This window comes from Carassius gibelio, chromosome A20 (genome assembly GCF_023724105.1).
Source record: "Carassius gibelio isolate Cgi1373 ecotype wild population from Czech Republic chromosome A20, carGib1.2-hapl.c, whole genome shotgun sequence".
Classification (NCBI taxonomy): domain Eukaryota; kingdom Metazoa; phylum Chordata; class Actinopteri; order Cypriniformes; family Cyprinidae; genus Carassius; species Carassius gibelio.
This window is the reverse complement of record NC_068390.1, coordinates 11,459,032-11,475,895: the sequence shown is the minus strand read 5'-3', so window position 1 is coordinate 11,475,895 and position 16,864 is coordinate 11,459,032.

Genomic DNA, 16,864 nt, shown 5'->3' with positions numbered 1-16,864 from the left:
AGAAGCAGGAGAGGTGAAACACAAAACAAGGAGTCCAGGAGGGTGGTGGACTGGCGGAGGAAAAACAAAGGGGAGGGACGGAGGGTCAGGTCCAAAGGAGGAAAGTAGAAAAACAAATGAAAACAAAAACATAGGTAAATGGAGGACATTAGGTGATGCCCACCCGGGCGGAACAGAGGGCCATCACATTCATGTGGTCAAGGCAGAAGCCCCCCCAGGGCGGAGCGGAAGACCACCACATCCTCCCAGTCAAGGCCGGAGTCCCCCAGGGCGGAGCGGAAGACCACCACGTTCTCGCGGTCGAGGCCGGAGTTCCCCAGGGCGGAGCGGAAGACCACCACATTCTTGTGGCCGACCCCATGGGAGGACGAAGATCACCGGTGACTTGACTCAGTCCTCGAAGATCACCGGTGACTAGCCTTGTCTCTGGAGAGTCATCTGTGACTAGCCCTGACTCTGGAAGGCCATTTATGACTAGCCCTGACTCTGGAACGGCCTCGGCCTCCGGAACAACAGCGGGCACCGCCACGGGAACTGCATCGGGCACCGCCTCGGCATCGGGAACTGCGTCGGGCTCCGCCTCGGGAACTGCGTCGGGCTCCGCCTCGGGAACTGCGTCGGGCTCCGCCTCGGGAACTGCGTCGGGCTCCGCCTCGGGAACTGCGTCGGGCTCCGCCTCGGCATCGGGAACTGCATCGGGCTCCGCCTCGGCATCGGGAACTGCATCGGGCTCCGCCTCGGCATCGGGAACTGCATCGGGCTCCGCCTCGGGAACAGCGTCGGGCTCCGCCTCGGGAACTGCGTCGGGCACCGCCTCGGGAACTGCGTCGGGCACCGCCTCGGGAACTGCGTCGGGCACCGCCTCGGGAACTGCGTCGGGCACCGCCTCGGGAACTGCGTCGGGCACCGCCTCGGGAACAGCGTCGGGCACCGCCTCGGGAACAACAGCCGGCACCGCCTCGGCCTCGGGAACTGCATCGTGATCGGGCTCCGCCTCGGGAACTGCATCGGGCACCGCCTCGGGCACTGCATCGGGCACCGCCTCGGGAACAGCGTCGGGCACCGCCTCGGGAACTGCATCGGGCACCGCCTCGGGAACTGCATCGGGCACCGCCTCGGGAACTGCATCGGGCACCGCCTCGGGCACTGCATCGGGCACCGCCTCGGGCACTGCATCGGGCACCGCCTCGGGAACAGCATCGGGCACCGCCTCGGTCTCGGGAACAGCATCGGGCACCGCCTCGGGAACAGCATCGGGCACCGCCTCGGGAACAGCATCGGGCACCGCCTCGGGAACAGCATCGGGCACCGCCTCGGGAACAGCATCGGGCACCGCCTCGGGAACAGCATCGGGCACCGCCTCGGGAACAGCATCGGGCACCGCCTCGGGAACAGCATCGGGCACAGCATCGGGCACCGCCTCGGGAACAGCCTCGGCAACTTTCTCCAGGCCTTGAGGGACGGTCGACGCCTGTCTCCTCCTCCTCCACGATGGCGAGTCGGGGGCACCTTGTCTGGAGACTCAGGCGTTGAGTCGTCCATCTTGAGCTGTGGCTCTGGGCTGGCGACCATCCTGTGCTGTGGCTCTAAGCTGGTGGCCATCGTGTGCTGTGGTGCTGGGCTGGTGGCCATCTTGTGCTGTGGCGCTGGGCTGGCGGCCATCTTGTGCTGTGGCGCTGGGCTGGCGGCCATCTTGTGCTGTGGCGCTGGGCTGGCGGCCATCTTGTGCTGTGGCACTGGGCAGGTGGCAGTCTTGTCTGGAAACTCTGGTGTGGTTGTTGCATCCCACTGAGCACGATGGTGCAGGTAATTGGTAAACCCCCAAAAGTCCAGGATCTCTAACCCCTTCATCTCCCATTGAGGTAAAGGATCATCCAGGCAATTATTAAACAAATCTTTTAGTGCTGCATCATTGTAACCTAACCCGACTGCCAAAGTCCAAAACAATTGCGCCAGGCCACCCACCTCACTTCCCTTTTGATGAAGGGTGGTTAAGTTCCGGAATCTCCCCCTCCGTTCCTCCATGGTGGCTGGGGAACCGATTCGAAATCTCACACCGCTGGATCTAGGCATGATGGAGTCCTTCTGTGACGGTTGGGTTGTGGGAAAAACACAAGGAGAGGGTAAGATCCAATTGCAGGTAAGGTTTATTGCACAAAGAGGTTAAATACAAAATAAAACTGTCTTGAGAGACAAACCAAACAAAAAGGGAACCGGATGAAACGGATAAGAACGCGAATGAACAAGAAGGTAACGAGAAGACTCGCGAGACAAGCACAACTCACACATAGGGTAGGACTCCATACAGATGACAGAGAAAGACAGCTATACATAGGGAGACTAATGACAGAGGATTGTCAGCACCTGTGCGATTCTAATTGGAGTGCAATTACTGTGAAGACACAACCAGACTAGAGGAATTAAGGTGCCTATGGTGAAGTGCCTAAGGAGAAGTGAGCTCACTAGGGAACACCCAGGAAAACAGAGACTGAGAGCGTGACAAAAAGTCTAAAACTGTGAAACTTGAGAAATATTACAGATGTTTCTTGATCGGTTGTTACCTCAGCCTAGCTGTAACCCTAAACACATAGAGGAACATTCACAGACAAATAAACATTCAACAATCAAAAATATAAACCATCAACAGAACAAATTTGCAATTAAAAATGACTTTGGCAATTCATGTACAAGAATAATGATGTCTAAATGTTACATAACAAACACAAGTGCTTAATACATATCAACTTGATTTAAACCTTCAGATTAAAAACACTTGGAGGATTTTCCTGAATAACCGTAGCAATGGCATTTACTGAGCAACTGTTTCAGTCTTATGAGCGAATTAATAAATTAAAATAAACAAAAAAATAAATACATATGCTAACTTCAACTTGCTGCATCTCTGTCTCAAAGTCTCTGAGTCTGATGTCCATTAAACACACGTGAGAGTCTGAAGCAAACATTAGACCACATTAAAAGCCTCTCCTCACTTTTTATATTTACAGTACATGCCAGCTGGGGTTTGGATGATTTTCCCCGGTAAACAACATAACTTTTCCTCAAAGAAAAAGGACATCTCATACAATACGACAAAAACAGATTTCCAGTGTGGCATACACATCTTGTGCAATGAACAGAGTGGATTACATCCCACAGCAGACCAATGATTGCACAGTGGTGAGAGAGTATTTATTGTAAAACATATTAAACTTAAATACTTAACAAATATGTAATAAAAGCATACACAGAGGATGTGCATTGCTATGGTTTTCCCACAGGGTTTTATTCAGAATATCCAGGGATGGACTCAGGACATCCAAACCAAACCCAGTCCACAGCGGATAATATCTCACTATATTTGTCACATATGCATATAATAATGATTACATTTAGCAGATGCGACTTACAGTGCATTCAGAATCATCATACATTTTTTACCTAACATGTGTTCCCTGAAAACTGAACCCACAACCTTTTGCGCTGCTAACGCAATGCTCTACCACTGAGCCACAGAGACATTGATTTCAATATGCATGAAATTGCCATTTCGCATTTCAAGTACATACAATAAAATAAAATAATCCGATTCCACAGCACTAGCAGTATTTAATGTATACAATTTTTCCAGATGCTGTAGTATTTTGTTCTGTCATTATGAGTAAGATAGACTTACATTGTTTGTTTTCTGCTTTATGTTCCCATTTAAAGTTCCCAACTTCATTAGAGACCTGCAGTTCTACTGATCTATGAACATCTCAATCCGTGGAATGCATGACTGAGCCAAACTCTGTATCGTTCATTTCGTCTTTCATCATCTTACACTCTAACATCATTTAGTCCAACAATTCCTTTCACATTTCGTGCGACCCAGTGATTATCTGTGAGTGTGCTGAAGGCCCATAACCCTGCTCTATAAAGTGCGGTGTTGGAAAATAGACTATGAAACTGTTTTCCTAGACTGTGCCAGCAAACACTAGTCATTAGAGCTGATCGATTTATTCTTTTTCGACTGGAGCTATGCCAGTTTAGCTACAGTAACCACAGCGATTAAAGCCTTGGTGATGTAAACCGTAGGGAGCCTCTCCCCATTGGCTGCTGTTAAATCACAGATAGCTTGGTGATGCTGTGGTTTGGCCCTGAACCTCTGTGGCCCTTGTGTTTGGGGGAGTACATAATCCACACACATACAGACTCTCTCATACACAAACACTCACACACAACTAGGCCTTTGCAACAAAAAAACAAAAACAAAGTTCCAACCTCTGTAATATTGCAGAGGAGCTATAATGATGGAGATTTGTGTTGACGGACAACTGTGACTTGCAGATATTGAGAGGAAAAGATTATTTATGTGATATACAGACAGACAGACAGACAGACAGACAGACAGACAGACAGACAGACAGACAGACAGACAGACAGACAGATAGATAGATAGATAGATAGATAGATAGATAGATAGATAGATAGATAGATAGATAGATAGATAGATAGATAGATGTGACTCATCCAACTCTTCACACATCACAAATGGTGAATTTTGACTTGCTGTCCTGAAATCTGGGTTAAAAGGACATTATTTAATAGAAGTAGATGAGGGATATAGGAGTTAATTTATTTAGCATAAAAACCTGCTTATATCCAGTTTTACAAGTTTGTTACCATCAGTACTTAAATGACTGCAAAATTGATGAGAATACATTTTTAGTTTAAATATCATTAAAGTTTTAAAAGAAAGTTTTTAAAAGTTTTTATTTATTTATTTATTTATTTTTTATCCTCCAACAGTTGTCCCCATTCCCTTCCATTATAAGTGCCTCGGCATAAGGTGTGTGTGTGTTTGTGTGTGTGTGTGTGTGTGTGTGAGTTCACTACTCAATGCTGTTTGTCAGCACTTGGATGGATTAAATGCAGAACACAAACACAAAATTTGGACACCACATTTGGCTACACATCTCATCACTTTATTTATTTATTTATTTATTTATGTATTTATTTATTTGGCCCATTGGTGCGTTTTTGCAATATGGACAAAATTATGTCAAGGTATATACCGTACATCCCACCATAAGAAAAAAAAAATCTGTAGAAAAATGGGAAAGCTACTGGCAGTTATCTGCTGGGACATTAGCCGTTAAGTTACGGACATTTTCTTTAACGTTAAAACATATAATATATATAATACATAATAATACAATAATATATAATAATACAATGTGATGAATATTTTTAAATACAGGTAAAACATTTTGAAGTGTCAATACAGAAAGTCCTTCATATTAACCCAATACACTGGACCCTATTTTTATGACTTTTAAGAAAAGACCATTGAAATTTCAGTTTCATCTTTACTTAGTTGTATTGATCCAGTATTATTCCTTTTAAACAACAATCTTTTCAACAAATAGACAATTACGGTCATTTTCTGTGACATTGCCATTGGTTCATTTAAACATTATCATTAATCAAAAGCTTTTGGTTGTTGGCCAAACTCACTGGCATAATTACAGAATGAACGAATAATGAAAATGGCACCGCATTAACATTTGCAGTCTCTCTATTTACACTTCATCAATAAGACACACTGGGCGCCTCATATGTGGGTGAGCGTCCTTGTGTGTCTCTGTGTGTTCTAAGCTAATATTGACTCTGTCAGTTTGCTGTAAGCTCTGCTAATGGACTCTTCACATTGCGATGTAAGCCACATGGACTGTGAGGAAATGTTTCGATGGCAGTCATCCAGATGGCCTTCATTTCTCCCAAACAAGCGCTGAATATGAAACCCTCTCCATGTAGGTGATCCTATAACATTCCTTTGGTCAAACAATGCCAAAATGTAAATTGTCATGACATGTCAAATCTGGTGCATGCATCAGTCCAGATTTCAGAGCACTATTTTTAACACTTCATCCATCCATTTGATTTAATATCAGCGCCAATGCATCCACCCATCCAGTCATCCAATTATTCATCCAACCATTCATCCTCCAAAATAAGATAAGGTACATACAGGTTTGAAATAACATAAGGGTGATTAAATGATGTCGGAATACAATTTTTGTGGTGACATATACCTTTAAAATTCTCAGACTAGATTAAAAACTGTAAATTTGTGACGTCTGCAACAACCAATCTTTTTTTCCACTGTGCGTTTGTGTGTGTTTGTTACTAGAGAGGTCATGGCAGAGCTAAAGACTGTCTAGACAGAAGGACATCATCCCTGTCTCAGGGGCATTGTGTCACAGAATGACATTGTCAACTAATCTATTTTTGCCATAGAGAGTACATAAAAGTGTGCCACATCGAACTAGACGTGCACTCTGTAATGAAGAAGCATGGTCCGCTTGGCACTGCAGGATTTCAGGAGTGAGTTAAGATCATATCATAGCCATGGAGAATTTCTAGAGGTACAACAATGGAACAGAAAACCATGCAACATACTATTTATCACACACACGCACGCACACACACACACACACACACACACACACACACATACACACACACACACACACACACACACACACACACACACACACACACTCTAGAGAGCAAACTCAAATCTGCCTCTGCATCCAATAACCCATTAAAATGCTTTATGTTACTCTGAGACTGACATTGTTATGGGTTTTATTGAAAGCCTCTGTTCTACAATAATTTTATAACTGAAATTGGTCACAAAACAATAAATACATACAGATTGAGACATTTGGCTGACGTTTTCTTCTATTCTCTCTTGGGGGAATTCACCAAGAAAGACATGCATCGAAGTTTATGTTGCTTTATATGTGATGGTGCAAATAGGCTATGTTTACAAACTGTATGGAAGGCCAGCAAAAATGTCATGCTATGGTAAATCATAACCACAATAAATTATAATTATGATACAATTACGATATGCTGAGTGAGTTATCAGATAAGAAGTCTAATTTTGACAGTAAATTTTGAGATTAAAAAGTCAAAATTTTGACAAGTCAATTTTGAGACAACATCTGAATTATTACAGTAAAAATGAGTCATAAATTATAGAGAATTTTAATTAAATCATGACTTACGAGATAAGTCATAATGATGAGATAAACTGTCATAAACATGGCACAAGATTTCTAAATTATGAGGTAGTCAAGATTATGAGACAAACCGTCAAAATTATGAAATAAAAAGATTGCAAAGGTCAAAATTACGAGATAATTATAATTATGAGATTTCAACTTTTAATAAGTTATGACTGTCATAATACATAATTATGTTACAATTCTGATTTCATAATAAGTAGTATCCCATAGACAGATAGTATCTCATAGTTTTTATTTCGTAATTATTTGTGTGATAATTATGATTTACCAAAGCATCATTTTTGTCTTAAGTGGCGAAAATGGGCTTCCACTGTGCTGGGTGCAATTCCAGATCTTGTGGGTCGATTCTGAGTGAAAGATTGTGATAAATACCACACACCAACATTATTTGGCACTGCTGTTATTTTTCACAGGTCTAAAATATTGTCTTGCCAGTTGAAAGTTTTGCTTGTGAGTGAAGCTGCATCTCAGTGCGCAGAAACCATGCACCAGAATAAAAGACCTGGTTCTATTGTTTGTACATAAACAACATATACAGTAACATTTCTGCAGATGAAACATGAATCCAATAAACAAACAATTATGATGTTAAATGGTTTGTATGTAATTTCATGAATTTTGGGGTATTTTATAAGAATAAACATGTTGATATGAGAAACGCTAAACAGGTGCAACATTTATTTAACTATAGAAAGTCACAAATAATATATTTCTGCCTCATATGATCAAAGTCCACTTTAGAATGTAATCAGAAAATATCACAAACACCAGATGGCATTTTGAAGTTTTGGCCTGTAAAAACACTATTAATCTCATAAATCTGTTTAGGTTGAGCTATAATTAACCTGTGTGATTATATAACGAATTTGTCAAAAGAATTCACATAATGAAAAAATAAAATGTTTTGCTAGGAAGACATTTGATAATAGGTGGATATATGTACATTAGGATTAAATAAGCATAGCGGAGAAAGGCTGTGCTAAATGGGCAGAAAGCAGAGTGGCTCATTACGCTACCAATCGTGTGTCAATAAAAGCAGGTTGGTACAGTGAAATATGGTCCAACTTTTAATTTTGTTAGGCCATTACAGCCTGTTTCGTCAGCCGCTTAACACACCCTTGAACAAAGCTGAGAAAAACTGCTCCGAAATGACTTGGCTCAGTCAACTGTATTATGCAATATGCTACGCAGTAAAATCATTACAGTAAAAATTATCGAAATATAGAAATCTTTGGTAAAATTCCATTCAATAGCTGAATGTAGATATCAAATATGACTTAAAGCATGTTGTAAAAAAGTTGCAGGGTTTTGTGCTGAAATACTGTGTTCAGAAGTGACTCAACTGTTTAGTGAATATGCTCTTTGTTTTTTACCTCTTCCTATTACTACATCTTGCTAAAATGCATCCAAGGCGTGGGTATTTCCTGAACTCATCAATAACTCTTGGAATATTACATACACTTTTTCCATTACAAGTTACAACACTCGTCATCGGAACAACAGTCACAGTATGAAATTTCAGGGATTGGCATGTGCAGTCTATCTCTCTGCATCCCAACCTTTATGCATTTGCTATTGATGCAAATAAGCACACAGTATAAAAAATGTTCCCCTAAGAAGCAAGCACAAACGTGGGATGTAGCCCCTGGCACATTTCTCCAGATTGTAATTAAACCACAAGATACTGAGCAAAATCCAAGATTAAGTTTTTGTTAGTTAAAGGAACTTGAGCTGACAGGAGCTTTCTAACACACACACAAACATGCCAACAGAGTGTGTGTGTGGAGGTTTGCTACCAAACTCTCCTCAGAGATGGTTTGGACAGTGGGGTGGCTGTGGCTTAGTGGTTAAGCCACAGATTAAGTCTGCTTGGTTATAGATTCGAACCCCAGGAGGGATAATTGATGAGTTATAACCATTAAGCCCTTCAACAAGACTCTTTACCCAAAGTGGCTTCAGGGGTACAATCCTCATCATAAAAAAATACCACAAGTCAGTTTATGTTAAAGTGTCTGATAAATAAATGAAATGGAATTTAAACCGGCCTGTTTTTCACCGCCATAACAAAAAAAAAAAAAAAAAAAAAAAAAAAAAATTCTCTAGTGTTCAGATAAGACGTACAGTCCTTTTCCTTGCCAAAACTTGAAAAAGTAAACATTTCACATCTCAGAAAGCAACACAGACCTACGAGACGTCAAGACAAGGCGTGTCTGAGGAAGTGGAAAAGGATGCTGGAGCCAGTCTCTTCCCGTCAATTTTCCAGAAACGTGAAATGACAATGAATCTCGGTTTAATTTCCTATACAAACAAAACCAGCAACAGTTACACATTCCACTGTCCTGTTATTTTTAACTGTGTGGATGAGTGTTTTGTTCCTGTGCTTACAGTGAGATAGACGCTGGATGAAAGTTCACAATCTGAGGTGGAAGTGAATCTGAGACACACCATCGGAGTCAGTGGCTCGCATGGCATGAAAGGAGAAATAGTGTCTAGTGCATATCCTCAGAAGAACATAAAAATAAATAAAATAAATTGAAAAAAAGTAAATTACAAGACAAGCGCACGCACACACACACACACACATATATATTAATTTTAACTTATTTTTCCCCAGTGCAATAATCCTGGAAATGTTTCAATGACTTGTATGCTATTTAAGACTTTCAATATATCTGCAGCACAATGATGAAAACTGATAAACAATAATAAAAAAGTGAGACAACTAGGCGGTTTCTAGTTGTGTTTTAATTCTGCTGATGAATCAGGAAAACTGGACAGAATATAATATAGGTCGAACATTTTGAAACCTTTTCCCTCATTGCTGACAAACATAATCTCTCAGAACCTAGAGTTAATGAATAACATGCTGTGCATAATATAGCACATAAGTAGACAGTGCAGTACTCATAGCAGCCACATGGCGGCGCAGCACATTGACAACATTCTCACCAACTCACTGATACTGAGAGTTTGCCTTTTCTCATCAGCTGCCTTTCATTTTCTATCCCTTAAAATAGTATCATAACATCCAACAGTCAACTGACAAAAATGAATGATAAAAGCACTATGGGGCATCCAAATATTTGCTTTCGGTGTATGCAATAGAAACACGGCAGAGAAACTCATGTTTATAAGGAGACAAAGCTGTAATCTGACCTGAAGCTGTTTTGACTGAGAAACTGTTTTTGTTTGGTTTCTCGGTGAGCCCAGTAGAGAAAAATAAAAATAAAAGCCTTAATTAGCTTTAAAATCTTCACTTAAGAGTTCCAGTATGTTATCTTTGAGCAATAGTGTTTCTAAATTAATACTGGGAAGATAATGACGGATGCCAAAGACATAAATGTGGAACATATGCAGCATGTGAATCTGGTTAACATGTACAGTATGTGTGTGTTTGTTTGCTGAACTTCATTAGTCTATGCCACTATGGGAAATTCACAAGCTTCTTTTCAAAGGCTTTTCATAACAGCAAGCGACAAAGAAAATGGCAATCCATTTTTGACACTGAAAACACTTCAAATCTTGCACACATTTGCATCAGTGCAGTTTGTAAAATAAAAACCAATAAATAAATAAATCGCATGCAAAAGTGAAAATTGTCCTCATTTAGCTTTATCTTGCTCCAAACATGTATGATTTTTTTTTGTTCCATAGAGCACAAAAGAAGATGTTTATCAGAATGTCCATGCTGCTCTTTTCTGTACAAAGAAAAAATATAGAGAATGTGGAACGTTAAAACGTCAGCAGTAACAAATTAGGCTTCTTCAGCTTGTAACAATTGCAGAATCATTTTTGGTGCTAAATAGAACCCTTTTTTAAAAGGTTCCATAAAGAACTATATGCTTTGAAAGTGCCATATGGGTACTTAATGAGGTGATAAATAACCTTTTTCATAAGCGTTGTTCATAATATTTATGTGCTATATGCGCAGGTCTCTAAAGTGAAAAGTGCAGTAGTGATTCTTGGTTTGAGAATAAACTGTGCTTTTGAATCCGATCCAGTTTCCACATTCATCTCATTGATTCCGTGCTACAGTTAAAAGCTTTCAATGAACAACAACTTAAATGTTGGCCTGTTCTCCACGCACAGCTATCATTTAACTTCAGAAAACTTTAAACAGAGTACACATTAGTACACATTTATTTGTTATTTATTTAGTTAGTTTTTTTTTATTTATTTTTTATCACACAGCACTTTTATGGTCCTGTCTACATCAAATATATGTGCATGAAATGACTGAATGAACAAATTATAGCAAAATACTCAATTTTGGGTGAACTATCCCTTTAAAAATCAGCTTTGTAAAAGGCATCGAACTCAAGCCACTGTGCAAAAGTAGGAGTTGCATTGCTATCACTGGGAAAACAACTTGATTCACTTACAATGAAGCCCTCTGTGAGTAATCTTGAGAAACAGAGGAAATTACTGCATCTGTACATGTGTATCTGTTCACTTCTATTATGTGTGTTCCAGGAAGGTTATACTGAGTTTGTCTGCTCTATTCATGTGTGCCTGTCTCTGTTTTTGGACAAACTATAATGACACAGATGTAGTCCAACTCATTCAATGATCAGTGTGCTTGTGTCCTTATATGGGCACTAAAAAAAAAAAAAAAAAAAAAAAAAAAAAAAAAAAAAACAGTGTATTGCCAAATTAACAGACAGTGAAAAGAGACAGATAGAAACATTGTCTGCCAGAATAGCCTGTGTTCAGCAACACTCTGAGATCTGAAGCTCTCTCTACTTCTGACTCTAAGTCGACTTTGAAGTGTGCTGGGAGACTCCAAGCCAGAGAATGCAAAGAAGAGTGTGTATTCCTCATTGTGGAATGAATCAGACAGAACAGAGTAAGAGAAATTCATCAAATTTCTTATATTGTTCTTTTGCTGGCATTCATCACATTACATTATATTACATTATTATATTACATTGTGTTCCTGTAGCTCAACTGGTAGAGCACTGCGCTAGCAAGCAAGCAAGCGCAAGGTTTGGGGTTGGATTCCCCGGGAACACATGATATGTAAAAATTGATAGCCTGAATGCACTGTAAGTCGCTTTGGATAAAGCGTCTGATAAATGCATAAATTTACATTAGGCTAGTTGATGTGTCATGTAAGTCATTGACAGCTGCATCCTTATTATTAACATAACAGTTTTTTATAGCCTTATATTAACTGAGAAGGCACATTTAAAAACTAATTTGCCTTGAAAGAATATTTAAAGAGTTCACACAAAAAATGAAATGAAAATTCTGTTGTTTACTCACCCTGAAGTAAATTCAAACTTTCTTTCTTCTGCAGAACACAAAACAAGAAATTTGAAAGAATGTTGGGAACCCAAAAAAAAAAAAAATTACAATTCTTTTTTTTGTGTTTGGAATGACATGAGGGTAAGTAAATGATGGCAGATGAACTATAATTATGCCTTTAATTATTTTCATACTGTAAAATAGAAAAAAGAGATTGAAAATGATGAAAAAAAGTATTGATATATTTTAACCTAAAATTTAAAAATAAAATATAGATCATAACATTCTTATTTAAAACAGCATTCATACATAACTATCTGCTTTTGTGTCATGTGGAATATGAATATATATTCTATGAAAGCACATTTCTGTCACATAAGTAAAACAGAATCAACTTTGGTTAGTCAGAAATAATTAATAACACAAAATGCAGAAAGTATGAGATACAAAGTATTAATTATGACATAAAAGTCATAAAAATTAATTATGAGATAAAAAGTCGAAATTATGAAAATTTGAAATTATGAGGTGTGTGAGGGGTAATAACCCAAACATCAATTTGCACTATTATGATTTTTCAAATTATGGCTTACAGTATCTCATAATTTCAATTAAATGTTTTTTTTTTTTTTTTTTTTTACTTTTTTTAATTGTCTTCGTCCAAATAGCAACTTGATGTTATGACTTAGTATCTTATAGTTTAGTTATAAATATGATTTACCAAAGTATTATTTATTATTTATTTATTTATTTATTTATTTATTATTATTATTATTATTATTATTATTATTATTATTATTATTATTATTATTATTATGTAGAGGAAATTACTTAAATTAAGTTAGAGCAAACAAATTTACATTGTATGTGGTATCACTGTTTGTTTTCTGTTTGATAAGATCACATTGTTACAGAAAATATATATTTGGATTGCTAAGATATAGAGACATGAAGTTGGAAAAGTCTAAACAGACAAGGACAAGTGTGTCAATGAAGTGTTTTTAGTGTATACGATTGGGAAATGCAATACTACAGATGTGGTGATAACTCACACTCAGATCAGGTTTGCTGCTTCCTTTTTATACAGTAGATGACTAAAAGTGTTATTCCCAACAAATATGAAATTCCAAGATGAGCTTAGTGGAAAAGTCAAGTCAAGTTAGCCATAACATTTGATGTTTAGAAGTACTGTATAAGCATGAGTGAGTTAATGAATCACTCCACCCACACAGCAAAGGTATACTCATTTCTTTCTTTTAGCAAAACCTATTTTTAAGACTCAAACAACAGCTGATATTGGCACTAAATTCACCACACTGCTGGGAAAAGTATTCTGCCCCAATCCAACAAACATTTCATTCCGTGAAGTGTAGTTCCCTGTTATTCTTATTTCTAAGCACTTATGCATTTTACTCTGATATTTTCATATATAAAAAAAAAATATTCTCTCTCACAACAACACTCTCTCACACACACCAAGCTCTGGCTTTACACAGCTGAAAAAAAAAAAAAACTAAAACCCTGCTCTAATGAGAACCCTGGCTGGTCTTTTTCAGTTGACCTCTATCTGTGAATCATTAAAATAACTTCCAGATTTTCCAGGAATTATTATTCGGCTTCCCTTAAGACAGCTGTGAAAATGTAGACTAAAGACACACCCATCACAAACAAACCCCTTACCTATGGTGACGTCTGGTCATGTAATATTGTAGGACTGCTTTTCATTTGCATGGATTGGACAACTTGTCGAAATACAAAAAGAAAAGAAAATAGACAAAGTACTAGCAAATACTTCTAAACTGTACTTCAGTCTGGAACAGAACTTTTTACGTTTTATTTCAAGAAGTAAAGATAATATTTTTAAATTAGGCAAGAGAAAGTACTACGTATGTTTCTGAGATAGTTTTTAGCTTTTTTATATTATAGAGACATCTTTCTAACATCATCAACATCAATAACAATCTTTTCTGAAGGAGAAGGTACAACTGTGCTAACTAGTTTATATATCTGATCAGTAAATTTAATTCTAGTAAAATAGGTATTTAATTCATTGGCAAAACTAAATTCATTATCTGTCATGACTGATTTATTTAAAGATGTTAGTCCTGTCATTGTTTTTAAAATATCCAAAACCTTCTACTTCTGTCTATAAGATTTTTCCTGTCTAAGTGTAAAGTATTTTACATAAAAAAAGTCTTTTTAAATGCTACTTTCCTCTAATTCATAACTTTCTTAATATATGTGTTACATCTGATTTTCTATTTGGGTAAACTGTGATCTCCTCAGTAGGAATAACCAACTGTATGCAAAAAATTCATATAATCATTTAACACTTCAGTCCTTCAGTCTAGATGACCTTCATGAATGATTTCCCCAATCTAAATATTGCACAGAAAACAGTTATTTTACGTCTTTGTTATATTTCATATTACCGTTTTACATTATTTCTGTATCAAACAAAAAAGTGCAGCTTTGGTGAGCGTCTTTCAAAAACATGAAGAGAGAAAAAAAAAAGTGCGTCATTTGATCTCTGTCTTCCTCTCCTCACACACAAGCAAAACATGAACGATCAGTTAACTACTGTGACACGAGGCTGACACTGAAGGGTCGTCTAGATTTCTCCTGCATTGTACTCCTTTGTCTCTGAAGTTGACAAATGATCTTTTTGTGTAAGTGATTCCCTGTTCTTCACCTATTTCTCTGCCACATTTCCCTCCAAAAGATCCACTCCAGATTCAACAAAAAGATCCTGATATTTTTCCAGATGGACAGAAGGCCGACGTTTTACATAAATCACAGTAATTAGGCTGGAATTTTCCAAAGATATTTGCCATGGATGAAAGCGAGAGCGAGAGAGAGAGATGGAAACACGATGCACAGTTGGGTTGGGCGGTATGGCAAACAGATCCTTCAAATAACAATGATTAATGAATTTCTGATGGCTTGAAAATCACCAATGAAAAGACCACTGGTAAAAATAATAATTATAACAACAATAAAATACTCACAAAGCCAAACATAATGTCACAAGATATCGAAATGTTTCATGGCCAAATGAACGGTTTGTTCAGATTCTCTGATGCTAATGCCCTCAGCGGCCCTTTACCAGATCCAGACGCACTGTTGCCTCTACAAACAGGGCCCCTAAAGACCACTTACCCTCAAGACTTCAAAGATCCAGGGGGCGACAGGGCCTCTGGCAGGGTTCAAACCAGCGTTTAATGTGGACGTACCCCTGCCTCGACAACCCCTCCTCTTCCTCTCTCTTACATAAATCACCTGGCAGGTTCCCATCCATCACTCTCACACGTCTGTCCACAGATGCCTTGCCACTGATCTGTTCTGCAATTATAATGTACGTGTACATATGTCTTTGCAACTTTAGTGTTATTGGTGCTTGGTGTACCAAGTAGGGCTTTAATGATTATTTTATCATCTTATTATTGCAATCAGTTAATTTAAAAAAAGTAAATCTTCTGTTGTCCTCTCACCAAAAAACAAAACAAAACAACAACAACAACAAAAACCTATTAACTGTTTTGCTAGTGTACTTGATCATTGCATATTTCTCTCTTGATTCAGACAAGAAGACAATTCATATATTAGCTGGGAGCACCCTTTTAAAGATAAAAAAAAAAAAAAAAAACTATTTAAATATGAATTTGTTTGTTACAAACATGCACCTTTTCACTTCACAAGACATTAACTGATGCTCTGGAGTCATGTGGATTAATTGTGGACTATTGTGATGTTTTTATCAGCTGTTTGGACTCTCATTCTGATGGCACCCATTCACTGCATATGATCCATTGTTGAGCAAGAGATGTAATGTTAAATTTCTCCAAATCTTTTCTAATGAAGATACAAATTCTAAATCAATAATCAATCATTCAACCCCAGTCCATAAAGGGGCTCAAAAAGTACTTTGATGGATTATATACTGTAAGCACAATGACATAAGACAGTCTCTCCAGACTCTTTCTCCTCCATCTGAATCAGCTCTATTCACAGCTGTGAGTTTGCTGTTAGTCATGCGTCTCCTCAGGATGCAAAGAGAGATTCATCATGCTTTCTCTCTTCATCTCTATCTCTGCTCCTTTAGGTCTGGATCTAGAAATCAAAACCTCAGTCACAGAGACAAATGTTCTAGAGAAGAGGGATTATCAGAGCCTCTTTCTGTGTCTCTGGGTTCGAGCTGCCAGGGTCTCAGCCAGAGTAAATAAACCACACTTGCTCTGCTGGTATTTACAGCCTCTGGACAGCTCGCAAAAAAATCACCAATGACCACAGTCATCCAGAGAAACAGCTCTTACTTGGCCCGAGCGTCTGAATGCAAACCAAAGGAAGGAGGAGATGGACTGATAGGTGAAGTGAATAAATATAAAAATATTCTAACTCAGGTTTCCATAATCCAAACAACATTTACCCTGAAATCCTGAAGTCCAAAGACATGATCAAGCAGAGATAATACAAGTTTGGTCTTTATAAAGTGTTAAACAAAAGGAGAGACAGTTAAAATATATATGTATATATACACTCTT